Source organism: Mesocricetus auratus, unplaced genomic scaffold, assembly GCF_017639785.1.
Source record: "Mesocricetus auratus isolate SY011 unplaced genomic scaffold, BCM_Maur_2.0 Super-Scaffold_100024, whole genome shotgun sequence".
Lineage (NCBI taxonomy): Eukaryota > Metazoa > Chordata > Mammalia > Rodentia > Cricetidae > Mesocricetus > Mesocricetus auratus.
The window spans coordinates 31,764,989-31,778,221 of NW_024429205.1; positions in this window are offsets into that span (position 1 = coordinate 31,764,989).

The following is a 13,233-nucleotide window of genomic DNA, read 5'->3' on the forward strand; positions in this document are numbered from 1 at the left end:
CACTAGAAGGTAGCCCTGACAAAATGACTCCCAGGCCCAGGCTGCCTTCCCCACCTCTTCAGGCCTTTATGCTTTGGTGGTCGCCTGACATGCCTTACCCATCAGGGTATAAACCATCTTACCTTCAGCCACAGTCTATACTAGTTTGTGTTCCCAAACCCATTCAAGAAGATGGAGAGAGAACATGAGGCTGGCACCAAACCCTCCATCAATCTCTGATGTCTTCTATCAGCTAACTGTATAAGATATAGTGAACGTCAAGATTCATAAAACTGATCATAAAGCCTACATGCATAGTCCAAACAAAATGTAGATCCATGACCATGCTACAAAACTCTGAACATCAGATCTCCAGTGAGTTTCATTACCATCTCCATAGACCAACCACACTGGTACTCTAGTTCCTCCAAGGGATAAATTCTTTACCAGTGAGGGGTTTTGATATATTCTCCTGCATTTGTTTGGAACCCACATGCTCACTCCAGTTCTTTGCAGGGACAATCCTCATCGAATGACTCCCTAAAATATTCATAATTCCCAGGAACTATCCCCAACTATCCTACCAAAACTTGTCCCAGAGAAACCTAGCGCTACAAGTCAATAGTCCTAATTCCTTGGGAGACTGAGCAAGAAAGACCACTATAGTCCAGGAGTTTGAGAACAACAAACCTGGCCAACAAGACCTTACCTCAAAACTAGCCAACTATGATGGTCTAAATTGATAATCTGCATTTGGGGAGTTGAGGCAAGATCATGGCCAGTTTGGGATATAGAGCAAGTGATCATGCCATGTTCCTGATTGTGTTTTATATTACCCCAGAATACTAATCACCATTTATAATGATTTAGAACATAGTGTGTATCTCTCCTGATAGACAATGAATATAGTAAGTGCATTTCCTAATAAATGATGAGTCCTATGAGAACAGAGCCATGTCTATCTAACCTAGAAGTAAGCAAACATTTTCCTGTTACAAACTAGACAGTTAATGATTTGAGGCCTGACAGATGCTCAGTCCTAATGCTCTAGTAAGAAAAAAAGTCACATACAATTAAAAAATTAATTAGCGTGACTGCATTCCAATCAAACTTTATTCATAAGATCATGTTAGTGAGCCAGATTCAGTGATGTCTGTTCTGAGGTAGAGTCTTGCTATGTTGACCAGACTGGGCTTGAACTCCTAGACTCAAATTAGCCACCTTCCTAACCACCTAAAGACCTGGGACTACTAGTGTGTGTAACACTACTTTTGACAGGATGCTTGGTCTAGCTCCTTATTGTGACCACAGCATCAACTGAAGCACCTATCATTATCATAACACAAATCTACTAGATAAATTAGTATATGAATGTTTAGTCCACAGTCAGGTTAGGATCATGCCTGAATGATTTCAGAATTTTTCTCCAGGAATTCTTGGGACTTTATCATGATTACTAAGATTTGATGAAGTGCCAAGTTTAAGGGTAGACCACTTCTGCCATTGTCCAGCTAGGCACAGACTAGGCTAGCTTTAGTTATTTTCCTTTGGATATAGATTTCAAAAACACAGAACTCTCTTGAGAGAAGGACATGGCCCCCAGTGGTACCCACTTCCTGGTACAATACTCTCCAAAACAGATTGAACTTAGTGACTTCCTCTTAGAAAATCACTCCCAAGATTAGTTTATGTAAGACTGGTTTCTGTCTTGCTAATTCTCTCTGTGTATCTCTCTGTCTCTCTCTGCCTCTGTCTCTCTGTCTCTCCATCTCTCTCTGTCTCTCTGTCTCTCTCTCTCTCACACACATACACACACACACACACACACACACACACACACACACACACATCTGTGTGCACTGATAAAGCAGGCAGGCTTCCATAGGGAGAAAGCATCCAGCAAGATATTTAGTGTAGCTCAGGGGAGAACTTGAGCTTACAGGGACTGCATTCTGCCAACACCCTTGACAGTGAGCTAGAAAGAAAACCTTCTGTCCTTGAGTCCTGAGGTGACATCAGCCAGCCCTGACCATAGCTTTATGAGAGACCCAAAGTCAAAGGACTACTACGTCACAATCAGATTCCTGATGCACAGAAATCGAAATAAAATGATTGTGTAGCATTGGCTAAAGCCCTTTCCAAGCTGCTCATCTCTAATCTGATTTTGTACCATTGCAGAGCTTTTATTTATTCTTTCTGTCATATTCAACTAAATGTTCTCTTGGCTCATTAAACTAGATGTACAGTTGCCATTTCATCTCACTCTGGACATCTACTCTGGTGTTGTTTTTTTCTATGCTGTGGAATTTCCTGGGTTGTTTATACAGCATGTTGTCACTTTGCTGTTTCAAACCATTGTGTTGGGGATGCTTGTTGTACAGCAATAACTGATACTTTCTACTGGCATGCTACCATTGAGGCATGCTTGTATAGGCCTCAGTTCCTCCCAGTTGCACTGCAAGAAAGTAGAACTGTATCCCCTTCCTGCAGCCACCAAAAGATGGTGGGAGGAGAAAGGAACTTCACTCTCTTCTCACACCGATAACACTCTTGCTGTGGAACTGCCTTGTAGCACCTTTAATCTCCCTTGCAGCACCTCTGAGTTCCACTGAGGATTAAACATTTTGAAAAAAAAAAAGTCATTATCACCTGCTGGTTCCTCTCTTTAGACACTTACCATATCCATCCTAAGGGGCAAAGGAATACAGGGAGTCTTTTTTTTTCCCTATTCAATTTTTTATTTATCTATTCATATCCAGACCACAGTCTCCCCTCCCTCCTCTCCTCCCACTTCCTCCCCCACCTCCCCTCTGCCCCTACCCCCTCATCCACTCCTCCTCTGTTTCTGTTTGGAAAAGGGCAGGCCTCCCATGGATATCAGTAAAGCATGACCTATCAAGCTATGGTAGGACTGACTTCCTCCCCCTTGTATTAAGATTGGGCAAAGCAATCCAGTATGAGGAGTAGGTTCCTAAGAGCCAGCCAAAGGGTTAGTGACAGCTCCTGCTCCCACTGTTATGAGTCTTACCTATCTTAACTGTATATGGTCAATGTAATATGCCCAGTGTTACCAAAGAGGGTAACACTTTTGGTCATAGATATATGCTTCAATATTGCTTTTCAGATAAATATAAAATCTGCTCACAGTTTCAGTTGAATGCTTCACTCTCAAAATCATCATTTCATAAAATTTTCAAACATTGTTTATTTCTCACTATAATGGTGTGGTGGTAGGTAACCTTTGGGTCCTGGTGAACACCTTCTCAGGATGGGTTAGAAGCTTTGCCCACCACTAATAAAAGATAACAGACAGTTTCAGATGTCCTTTTCAGGGAGGTCATCCCCTGCTTAGGAGTTCCAACCTCCCTTCAATGAGATAATGGCCCTGAATTTGCCTCTCAAATCTCTCAAACTCTAGACAAAGCCCTTACCATCCAGTGGCATTTCCATGTCCCCTCCATCTCCAGTCTTCAGGCATGGTTGAACATATCAATGGCTCTCTCAAAAACGTTCTCATCAAGCTCTCCCAGGAGCTCCATACTGACTGGATAAAACTCCTGCAGTTGGCTCTTCTGTGACTAAGAACTTTCCCAAAGAAACCTCTCCTCATCTCCCCTTTCCAGTTCATATATGGATGGCAGATTCTGTCTTCTGGCTCAGGTCTCAGCTTTCACCTCTCTCTGAGCCCCCTGCCTTGTTACACTATCTTCACACTGTCTTGGGGAGCGTCACCCACTGTCATTTGCCTCAGCCCCATCCAAACCACCTTTATTTGTCAATCAACATCAGGGACTTATTTCTCCTCCCCAGGTCACAATCCCCTCCTTTCTCCAAAATGGACAGGCCCCTTCAGGGTCATCCTTTCTGCCCCAACCAACGCTAAGCTCAAAGGTTTTCCTTTCTCATCTCAAGTTCTTTATGCAATCAGGTCAAGATAACCCTCCTTCTTTTTTTTTATCATTTTTTATTTTAATTTTAAATAGCTTGTTTTACATGTCAATCCCAGTTCCCTCTCCCTCCCCTCCTCCCGCACTCCCCTTCCACCCTCCCTCCCACCCTATTGCCAAATCCTTCCACATAGGGGATATCTAGAGTCTATCATTTTACTCTTGGTAGGGTCAAGGCACTCCCCTAAGAGTCCAGGCTGAGAGAGCATCTCTCTTTGTGCTATAGGCACATGAAGACAGATTGTATACCAGGGATAGACACTGATCCACAGCTCAGGGCCCCATAGGTTTCCCAGGCCTTCTCACTGACACTCACATTTGGGGGGTCCAGATCAGTCCCATTCTGGCCTCCCCACTGTCGGTCTGGGGTCCAAGAGCACTCCCCTGTTCAGATCAGCTGTCTCTGCTGGTTTTGCCAGCCCATTCTTTGCCAATTTGCTCATCACTCCTCTCTCTCTGTCACTGGGTTCCTTAGGTTCAGTTCAGTGCTTAGTTGTGTGTTTGCCTCTGCTTCCATCAGTCACAGGATGAAGGCTCCCGGATGGTTATAGACATCAAGTTCATTATCAGGAATGGGCATTCGAGGTGGTCCTTCCACTATTGCTTAGCTTGCCAATTGATGTTATACCTTTAGATCACTCGAGGTCACTCTGGTGCCTGATCTGTCTTCGATCCTATGATTCCCTCTTCCCCCTATTTTACCCCCACCCCCTCAACTTCCTGTTCCCCCATTACCAACTCCCTTCCTCTTTACCCCCTCTATTCTTCCCAGGTCCCACTACCCCCCCTTGCCGTGTTCCCCATCCATTCAGAGGATATTGTCTCCATCCTCTTCTCTTGGGTACTATGCATATATGCATGTCTTTTAGGTTCTTTCCTGTTTCCCAGACTGTCTATCTGTGGAAGTGCAGACTGGAACTATCCTGATCCATATTTAAAATCCATATATGAGTGAGTACATACCATGTTTGTCTTTTTGCGACTGGGTTACCTCACTCAGGATGGTTTCTTCCAGTGCTATCCATTTCCCTGCGAATTTCAAGATTCCATTGTTTTTTTCTGCTGAGTAATACTCCATTGTGTAAATGTACCACATTTTCTCTATCCACTCTTCAGTTGAGGGGCATGTAGGTTGCTTCCAGGTTCTGGCTATTACAAACAATGCTGCTATGAACATAGTGGAGCAGATGCCCTTGTTGTATGAACCTGCCTCATTTGGATAAATGCCTAAGAGTGGAATTGCTGGGTCTAGTGGTAGATTAATTCCCATTTTCCTGAGGAATCTCCATACGGATTTCCAAAGAGGCTATATGAGTCGGCATTCCCACCAGCAGTGCAGGAGTGTTCCTCTCTCTCCACATCCTCTCCAGCATAAATTGTCTTCAGTGTTTTTGATTCTAGCCATTCTGACAGGAGTAAGATGGTATCTCAGAGTTGTTTTGATTTGCATTTCCCTGATGGCTAAGGATGTTGAGCACTTTCTTAAGTGTCTCTTGGCCATTTTAGCCTCCTCTATTGAGAATTCTCTATTTAGCTCTGTACCCCACCTTTCAAGTGGATCCTTTGGTGTTTTGGAGACTTGTTTCTTGAGTTCTTTGTAAATTTTGGAGATTAGCCCTCTGTCAGATGTAGGGTTAGTGAATATCTTTTCCCATTCTGTGGCCTGCCTTTTTGTCTTTTTGATTGTGTCCTTTGCCTTACAGAAGCTTTTTAGTTTCAGAAGGTCCCATTTGTTAATTGTTGATCTCAGTGCCTGTGCCACTGGTGTTATGTTTAGGAAGTGGTCTCCTGTACCAACTCGTTGAAGAGTATCTCCCACTTTCTCTTCTAAAAGTTTCAGTGTGGCTGGATGTATGTTGAGATCTTTGATCCATTTGGACTTAAGTTTTGTACAAGGCGATAAACATGGATCTATCTGCAGTCTTCTGCATACCATTACCCAGTTATGCCAGCACCATTTGTTGAAGATGCTTTCTTTTTTCCACTGTACAGTTTTAGCTTCTTTGTCAAAAATCAGGTGTTCATAGGTGTGTGGGTTAAAATTAGGGCTTTCGATTCGGTTCCATTGGTCTACCTGCCTATTTTTGTGCCAATACCAAACTGTTTTCAGGACTATAGCTCTATAATAGAGCTTGAAGTCAGGTATGGTGATGCCTCCTGAAGTTCCTTTATTGTATAGGGATGTTTTGGCTATCCTGGGCCTTTCGTTTTTCCATATAAAGTTGATTAATGTTCTTTCCAGGTCCTTGAAGAATTGTGATGGAATTTTGATAGGGATTGCATTGAATCTATAGACTGCTTTTGGCAAGATTGCCATTTTTATTATGTTGATCCTTCCAATCCAAGAGCATGGGAGATCTTTCCATTTTCAGGTATCTTCTTTGATTTCTTTCTTTAAAGACACAAAGTTCTTGATATACAGGTCTTTCACTTCCTTGGTTAACATTATCCCGAGATATTTGATGCTGTTTTTGGCTATTGTAAAGGGTGATGTTTCTCTGATTTCTTTCTCAGTCACTTCATCATCTGTATATAATAGGGCCACTGATTTTTTTGAGTTTACCGTGTATCCTGTCACATTGCTGAAGGTGTTTATCAGCTCTAGGAGTAACCTTGTGGAGTTTTTTGGGTCACTTATATAAACTATCATATCATCTGCAAATAGTGAAAGTTTGACTTCTTCTTTTCCTATTTGTATCCCCTTTATCTCCTTTTGTTGTCTTATTGCTGTAGCTAGAACTTCAAGTACAGTATTGAAGAGATATGGAGAGAGTGGCCAGCCTTGTCTTGTTCCTGATTTTAGAGGAATTGCTTTGAGTTTCTCTCCATTTAGTTTGATGTTAGCTGTTGGTTTACTGTATATTGCTTTTATTATATCCAGGTACATTCCTGTTATCCCTGATCTCTCTAGGACCTTTATCATGAAGGGGTGCTGGATTTTGTCAAAGGCTTTTTCAGCATCTAGTGAGATGATCATGTGGTTTTTCTTTCACAGATTGTTAATATGGTGGATTACATTGATAGATTTTCTAATGTTGAACCATCCCTGCATTCCTGGAATGAAGCCTACTTGATCATGGTGGATGATTTTTCTGATGTGTTCTTGAATCCGAGTATTTTATTGAGTATTTTTGCATCAATGTTCATGAGGGAAATTGGTCTATAGTTCTCTTTCTTAGTTGTATCTTTGTGTGGCTTGGGTATCAAGGTAATTGTAGCCTCGTAGAAAGAGTTTGGCAGTGAGCCTCCTGCTTCTATAGTGTGGAATACTTTGACGAGTATTGGAATGAGCTCTTCTTTGAATTTCTGGTAGAATTCTGCACTGAAGCCATCTGGGCCTGGGCTTTTTTTGTTTGGGAGACTTTTGATGACTGCTTCTATTTCATTAGGGGTTATAGGTCTGTTTAGATTATTTATCTGTTCTTGATTTAGTTTTGGCAAGTGATATCTATCCAGGAAATTGTCCATTTCCTTTAAATTTTCAAATTTTGTGGAGTACAGATTTTCAAAGTATGCCCTGATGATTCTCTTGATTTCCTCAGAGTCCGTTGTTATGTCCCCTTTCTCATCCCTGATTTTGTTAATTAGCATGTTCTCTCTCTGTCTTTTGGTTAGTTTGGACAGAGGTTTGTCTATTTTGTTGATTTTCTCAAAGAACCAACTCTTTGTTTCATTGATTCTTCTCAATGTTTTCCTGGTTTCTACTTGATTGATTTCAGCCCTCAATTTGATTATTTCCTGGCGTCTGCTCCTCCTGGGGAGTTTGCTTCTTTTTGTTCTAGAACATTCAGCTGTGCTATTAATTCTCTAGTATGACTGTTCTCCAGTTTTTTCATGTGGGCACTTAGTGCTATAAACTTTCCTCTCAGCACTGCTTTCAAAGTGTCCCATAAGTTTGTGTATGTTGTGTCTTCATTCTCATTGAAATCGAGGAAGTCTTTAATTTCTTTTTTTATTTGTTCCTTTACCCAGGGATGGTGCAATTGTGCATTGTTCAATCTCCATGAGTTTGTAGGGTTTCTGCGATTTGTGTTATTGTTGAATTCTAATGTTAATGCATGGTGGTCTGATAAGATGCAGGGGGTTATTCCAATTTTTTTGTATCTGTGGAGATTTGCTATGTTTCCTATTATGTGGTCAATTTTAGAGAAGGTTCCATGTGGTGCCGAGAAGAAGGTATATCCCTTTGTATTTGGGTGGAATGTTCTATAGATGTCTGTTAAACCCAGTTGGGTCATAACTTTTATTAATTCTTTTGTTTCTTTGTTAAGTTTCTGTCTGGAGGTCCTATCTAGCGGTGAGAGCGGAGTGTTGAAGTCTCCTACTATTAGTGTGTGAGATTTTATGTGCATTTTGAGCTTTAGTAATGTTTCTTTCATGAATGTAGGTGCCTTTGTATTTGGGGCGTAGATATTTAAAATCGAGACTTCGTCTTGATGTATTTTTCCTTTGATGAATATGAAGTGCCCTTCTTCATCTCTTTTGATTGATTTTAATTTGAAGTCTAATTTGTTAGATATTAGGATTGCTACGCCCGCTTGTTTCTTGGGGCCGTTTGATTGGAAGATCTTTTCCCAGCCCTTTACTCTGAGATAACGTCTGTCTTTGGTGTTGAGATGTGTTTCTTGTATGCAGCAGAAGGAAGGGTTCTGTCTTCGTATCCATTCTGCTAGTCTGTGTCTTTTTATAGGTAAGTTGAGGCCATTGACATTGAGGGATATTAATGACCATTGATTGGTGATCCTTGTTTGCGCTTGATTTATTGTTAGTGAAGTTATTTTGTGTAGTTTCTCCTCCCTTTTTCTTTTAGTGTTTTGTAAAGTATGATTATATATTGCCTGTGTCTTTCTGAATGTAGTTATTTTCCTTGGCTCTAGGTTTTCCTTCTAGCATTTTCTGTAGAGCTGGATTCATGGATGCGTATTGTTTAAATCTGGCTTTGTCATGGAATATTTTGTTTTCTCCATCTATGGTAATTGAGAGCTTTGCTGGATATAGTAGTCTGGGCTGGCATCCTTGTTCCCTTAGCGTTTGTAGGACATCTGACCAGGATCTTCTGGCTTTCATCGTTTCCATTGAGAAGTCAGGTGTAATTCGGATAGGTCTGCCTTTATATGTTACTTGGCCTTTTTCTTTAGCTGCTCTTAATATTTTCTCTTTGCTCTGTAGGTTTGATGTTTTGATTATTATATGGTGAGGTGACTTCTTTTTCTGGTCAAGCCTATTTGGTGTTCTGTAAGATTCTTGTACTTTCATAGGCATATCTTTCTTTAGGTTAGGGAAGTTTTCTTCTATGATTTTCTTGAATATGTTTTCTGTACCTTTAAGTTGAAGTTCTTCACCTTCTTCTATACCTATTATTCTCAGGTTTGGCTTCTTCACGGTGTCCCATATTTCCTGGATATTTTGTGTTAAGGATTTGTTGGTTTTGAGATTTTCTTTGGTTGACGATGCTATGTCCTCTAATGAGTCTTCAACACCTGAGATTCTCTCTTCTATCTCTTGTATTCTATTGGTGATACTTGCATCTGTAATTCCAGACCGTTTACCGAGCTTTTCTATTTCCAGCATCCCTTCATTCTGTGTTTTCTTTATCGTTTCTATTTCAGCTTTCAATCCTTCAACTGTTTGAGCTGTTTCCTTAATTTTCTTGGTTGGTTTTTCTTGGTGCTCTTTAGATTCTTTGAGAGATTTGTTTATTTCTTGAAAATTTTCCCCCATTTCATGGATTTTTTTGTTTGTTTTTTCTTCTATTTCTTTAAGGGATTTCCTCGTTTCTTCTTTGAGGCTCTCCATCATCTTCATGAAATAATTTTTAAGGTCTGTCTCCTCTTCTTCATCTATGTAGTGCTTTTCAGGTCTTGCTGGTGTTGGATCCCTGGATTCTGGTGGGGTCGTGTTGGTGTTTCTATTGCTGAGTGATCTCTTATTCTGTCTTCTTCCCATCTCTTCTTCCAGTGGGTGCTGGTGGGGGCTTTCTGTCTCCACTGGTCTCCTTCCTTACTGCAGCTGAAGCTGAAGCTGGCCTCGCTGGGGTTGGGGTCTTGGAGGGGCTGATCTCTTTCCTGAAGCTGGGCTTGTTGGGTTGGGGTCTTGGAGGGGCTGATCTCTTTCCTGTGTGGGCGGCTCTTCTGGAAGCCGGGAGCGGCCCCGAAGATGGAGGGGGATGGGTGATGGGAGGGTGGTCCCAGCCGGAGACCCAATCTCACCTGAAGCTGGGCTAGCTGGGTTGGGGTCTTGGAGGGGCTGATCTCTTTCCTGTGTGGGCGGCTCTTCTGGAAGCCGGGAGCGGGCCCCGAAGATGGAAGGGGATGGGTGATGGGCGGGTGGTCCCAGCCGGAGACCCAATCTCACCTGAAGCTGGGCTCGCTGGGATAACCCTCCTTCTTACATTTCCACCCCAATATTACCTCGCTCTCTTACATTTTAGAAGATACCAAGGCCTCTGGTCTCAGAAGAACAAGGCCTCATACATCTGCCAAGACTTAAACCTGACCCTATTTAGTTATTACGCCCTATCTCTTCTCCTTCTACTTCCTCTTACTTGTACCCATTAGTAGTTAACTCTATATATGGAAATTTGAGGTTTAGGAAACCTACACTCAGCAGTTTAGCCAGACCAGAATTAGTGGTAGGCTCTGGAGGATGCTCACCAGCAGGTTACCGAAAGGAGATACTTATTCCCATAACACCTTAATCGATTTCTAAAACACCTGTCCCTATGCTTGCTTTCTCTATGATCAAACTAGAGATTACTGTCCACATTGGCCAGAGACTTATGGAGGATGTCCTTATTGGCCCCTTGATGCATATTCAGGAAGAAGTTTTACCTTTTATGTTGAATATCTGGAGATGGAAATGAAAACGTAGGTTGTAAAATGAGAGCGTCTTGTGACGTGTGAGGGGGACCCAGGTCCGAGAGCTCCAGCTGCTTCATCAGCTTGGCTATTTCCCTTGGAAATAATGGAACTGTTCACATGGTGTGATTGGCAGTGGGTGATTCCCAGGGCCATGGGAACATGAGAGGCCTCTAGCAGGGCCGTGATTTGGTCTGAGTTGGTCGTGGGCCCTCCTTTCGCTGTTTAGTAGCCCGCCCGCTCTCCTTGCAAATAGCTACACGTGACAGGAGAATGTGAAGAGCATACTTGGGCCCAGTGTAAAGGTTTAGGACTGTCCCTTTGCTAGTTGTCAGAGGTATTGAATGGCCTGCTGGTTTGTGGTTTGGACTAGAAGGACCTGTGCTTCAACCGCCACAGTGTCCGAAGCAATAGCAAATCCCACTTTGTGTAACATGTCATGCAGGACGGAGCTACCATCTGTGCACCAAGTACAGGTGGCCTGAGGTAGTGTGTCTGTCCGTCCATCTGAGTGTGTGTGTGTGTGTGTGTGTGTGTGTGTATGATGAGATAATAACTCTATTAGAGTCTCAATGTAATAGTGAGATGGGGATTTTTCTGAGATTAGTCAGGAGAGGAGATTTGAAATGCTAAGAGGTTAGCATGGCTGAAGGTTAGGTGTTATGTCCTCTCCCAACAGTAGCAGAAGAGAGAGAACTTGGGAAGGGTTGGGTATTTGGTGACCCTTGTATGTTACAAGGTGGGACAGGTAGTGAGGAGAGAGGACAGTAATAGGTGACCCAAAGGTTACCTTCTTTGACTAACGTATAAGAGGTTCAGCTGAGGCCAGAGGGCACAGTCAAGGTGCCCACTCTTGGATAGTATGGCCTAATTTTTCAGTAAGTAGGCAACAGGTGCAAAGGGAGGTTCCAGTTGGTGACTCAGGACCTCGAGAGCATATCCCTCCTTTTCTGTAACACAGAGAAGGAGTGAGTTAAGTCTGGAAGATGTAGGGCTGGGGACTGGAGGAGGGCCTCTCAAAGATTATGAAATGTCATGGTAATGGGTACAAGAAGGGGTTCATGGGAGGGGGTAAAGGGCCACCTCATATAGGGGGTGGGCAAGAAGGCAGAAAGGAGCCCAAGAGTGTAAAAAGTCATTTCTAGGAAGAATAGAGTTTCATCCTTGGTGGTAGGGATTGTGAATGACTGAATTAAATGTTTTCTATCTAAGGTAATGGGCTTGTGGGTTAGAGTAATACCTAACTCCCGATAATATACCTAAGGGGTGGACAGCTGGACCTTAGAGGGTGAAACCCTATATCCACGGATAGTCAGAAAGCCTAATAAGGTAGATGTGTCAGCTTCGATATTTGCAGGGACAAACAACAAAGAAGATCATCTATGCATTGTGTAAACGTGGATTTAGGAAGAGACAAAGAGAGTAAGGCGGAGGTCAGTACCTGGCCAAATAGATGTTAGCTATCCTGGGACCTCTGGGGAAGGGCAGTCCATGTGCATTGGTGAGAAAGGTGAGTGCCCAGACTGGTTCAAGTAAAGGCAAAGATACTTTGTGACTGGGAGTCCAGAGGAACAGAAAAGAAGGCATCTTGAGGTCTAGGACAGAGAAATGGGAGGTGTCTGAGGGGATGGTGGAGAGGAGAGTATAGGAGAAGCACTACTGAGTTGGTAAGTTGAAGATCCTTAACCAGGCAGTAGGTTTCACTGGGATTTTAAACTGTGAGTATGAGGGTCCTAAAGGGGGAAGAAATGGGGACACAGAAGATTCTTTCTTAAGAGGTCAGAAATAAGAGGCTTAAGTCTCCTGAGGCTTTGGAGAGAGCAGGTCTGGGTGATATATTTGGTGGGGTTTTGTAATTGAATGGTAAGGGGGGTGGTGTTTGACTATAGGGGGGGTTGGGTATCTGATACCTTGTGATCTACCTAAGAGGGCAGGTAAGTGAATAGATATGTCAGGTTGTGTGGTTTGGAGGAGAAGGAGGAGGGGAAAGGCAGGCAAGCCTGGGGTCAAGCAGATTTGGGGAGCAAAAGAAATAAAGGTTTGATTTGGCTAGGAGGTCCCTTCCCAGCAAGGGGATGAGACAGCTGGTACCACTATAAAGGAGTGGTTAAGCAAAATACCCCTAAAGATAGAGTTAAGGGGTAGGGTTTGGTGAAACTGGTATGGCTGTCTCCCTACTCTAACAATAGAGGATTGAGGACAGGTGGGTCCCTAAAACTCGGCCAGAACCACAAAAGTGACCTTGGTGTCCAGAAGGAAGGAGATCGATGACTCTGATACTGTGATGACTACCCAAGGCTCCTGTCAGAGATGGCAGTGGTCAGACCAAGGGAGCCCTGGCTCCCTCAGTTATCCATGGCCACATCTAGAAGGTCAGCTGGAGGGTGATCTTAGCTTGATGTCCTCATGTCATGATGAACATGGGGGCATTCAACACCCCGAAGCCCTTC